Source organism: Xiphophorus couchianus, chromosome 4, assembly GCF_001444195.1.
Source record: "Xiphophorus couchianus chromosome 4, X_couchianus-1.0, whole genome shotgun sequence".
Classification (NCBI taxonomy): Eukaryota; Metazoa; Chordata; class Actinopteri; order Cyprinodontiformes; family Poeciliidae; genus Xiphophorus; species Xiphophorus couchianus.
Genome location: NC_040231.1, coordinates 8,857,597 through 8,859,669, shown reverse-complemented (window position 1 = coordinate 8,859,669; position 2,073 = coordinate 8,857,597). Strand labels below are relative to the sequence as shown.

The following is a 2,073-nucleotide window of genomic DNA, read 5'->3' as shown; positions in this document are numbered from 1 at the left end:
ATCCAACCATCTTGTATATAGAAGCAGTTAGACTCACAGAGCTGGGAGAAATTCAGAACTTTTTCAACAATGACACAGTTTTTTAGTGTAAAACAAGAGGAAAATACTCTTTTTTTGGAGCTTCTGCCTCTTCAAAGCAGCCTCCCTTAGAGAAAAGCTGCTGTGACCCTGTTTCTTTGGGAGTAAAAGATACAGAGAGCTGCAGGGGCTGGGCGAGGAAGAGGAGGGATGGAGGAAGAAGGGAGGGGGTGGCATACTGGAAGAGGTGGGGTAACTTCAAAACCCACATCAAAAGGAATAAATAATTGTTTCTGCTGGTTTTGTTGTTGTGATACGGATCGGCGAAGCAGCAAGTGGCGAGCAGGAAGCTTTGATTTGAGGCAGCCTTCCTGGAGAGGGCTCCTTCTGTCAGCAGCTGAGCAGAGAGAAGCGGAGCCCACTGATTAAAGTCCCGTTTGTTTTAATCTTCTCCTTCATCCAGGGGAGGCCCACAGAAAAGGAGAGATCCTGCTTGGGGGCAGGACGATGCTCTTCTCTCGGGACCATTTCCGTCTTCTTTTTGGGTCCTGAAAAGGAAGCAGTGGTGCAGTAATGACACACAGGATGAGGGGTATACTTAAAAGGTTGGCATGCAAATTATGGTTTCAAAGCAGGGGAGGATTCTGGGTATCAGGTTAGTGATTTGTTTCAAAGATACTTTATTCTCAAAACCCCTCAATTTTTTCTGTTTTAATTTTCTGATTAGGTATAATTCACTGCTAAAACAAATTAAAGGCTTCAGTGTTTATTGTCAAAGTAATATATGCAAAAAAATACATCATGGCATTCAAAAAGGCCAGCACCAGAATAGAAAAAAAAAACAAATAATAAAAAAAAAAGCTTGAATGAACATGATAGCTATTAATATAAAACTGTTTTTTTACATGAACAGAAAAGATAAATAGTTAACAGTTGTAATAAAATGCAGAAATAGAAGGTTATGTATATCGTTAATGTTGAGTCAGACTGTAGGAATGTACGATTTCCCATTTAAATGGTAAAAATTTGCTCTAACAGGATAGTATGGGAAGATTTGATGTGTGGTGCAGACTCTCCTGCCAAACTCTTTACTGCCTCCACTTGGGATTTATGAATGGCCGGAGGAGCTCGGAGGCGGCTTATCTTTGCTAGTTTGTGATGGAAATGTTTTATTCTCTCTTTGCCAGGCTTCCTCTTGATGAACAGGTGGGCACTGCTAGGTCTGTCTGTACCTCCTAAAGCCCACATCAACTTTCTTTGTTTCTGAGGGGTTTAAGATTAGGGCTCGGGTCAGCAGTGGGTCTCATCAGCAAACACACAGTTTCATAACCGCAGTCTTCAGTCTGTACAAACATGGTTTATGTTTGAAGAGGGCTTCTTCTATTGCAACAACGTTGCTGGGTTACTATAAATCTGGCAGTTACTTGACTGAATAAAGTATTTGTGGCAAATGATTTTTATTTCTAATTTTTTATGATTAAAGATAAAAAGATGACTGTTGAAAAGAGTCAATGCCCAAGTGAACCTTCTCCGCATCTTCAAACAACTGAAAAAAGTTGGATCTTTGAATCAAAGAGCTCTGTCTAAAAAAGCTATGCGAGTCTTCATCTCATCCACAATACTTATAGAGTGATATAAAGAGAAAAGATGATGCAAAAGAGCGGTAAACACAACCCTGTTTCTTTTTCAGTTTGCAAGTAAATCTGTTTCCATAGAATAACAAATCCCAGAAAAAAAAATAAAACCACAAAAATCAAATCACATACAAGGGAGAGGAAGGAGTTCATTCTCAGGGGAATTTTGAAAGTCTGCATCAAATATTTCAGCTTTGGTCTCTTTGTTTTTGGTGTTTTGACTGAAGACCCATCTAGAAATGTATATGTAGCACCCACACCGCAGGTGGCAGCTGGGAGCTTTAAGAGAACATATCTGCACTCAGACTGTACAGCAGCTAAGATTAAGAAGATCACCACATGAGGCATGATACCTTAGACAGCAGCTGTCTTGATAAAAGTCAAATGGCGGTTGCAGCTTATAAAACAGGTATGCACTTGT

At 40.0% G+C, this 2,073-nt stretch overlaps 1 long non-coding RNA gene across 1 annotated transcript; it reads left to right on the top strand.

Annotated features, from left to right (window-relative positions):
- Positions 1 to 339: 339 nt before the first annotated feature.
- On the top strand, positions 340 to 1,472 carry LOC114142623 (uncharacterized). The gene is made up of 2 exons (XR_003595080.1): positions 340 to 673; positions 1,206 to 1,472. It is a non-coding gene; the product is annotated as an uncharacterized LOC114142623 (long non-coding RNA).
- Positions 1,473 to 2,073: the final 601 nt, after the last annotated feature.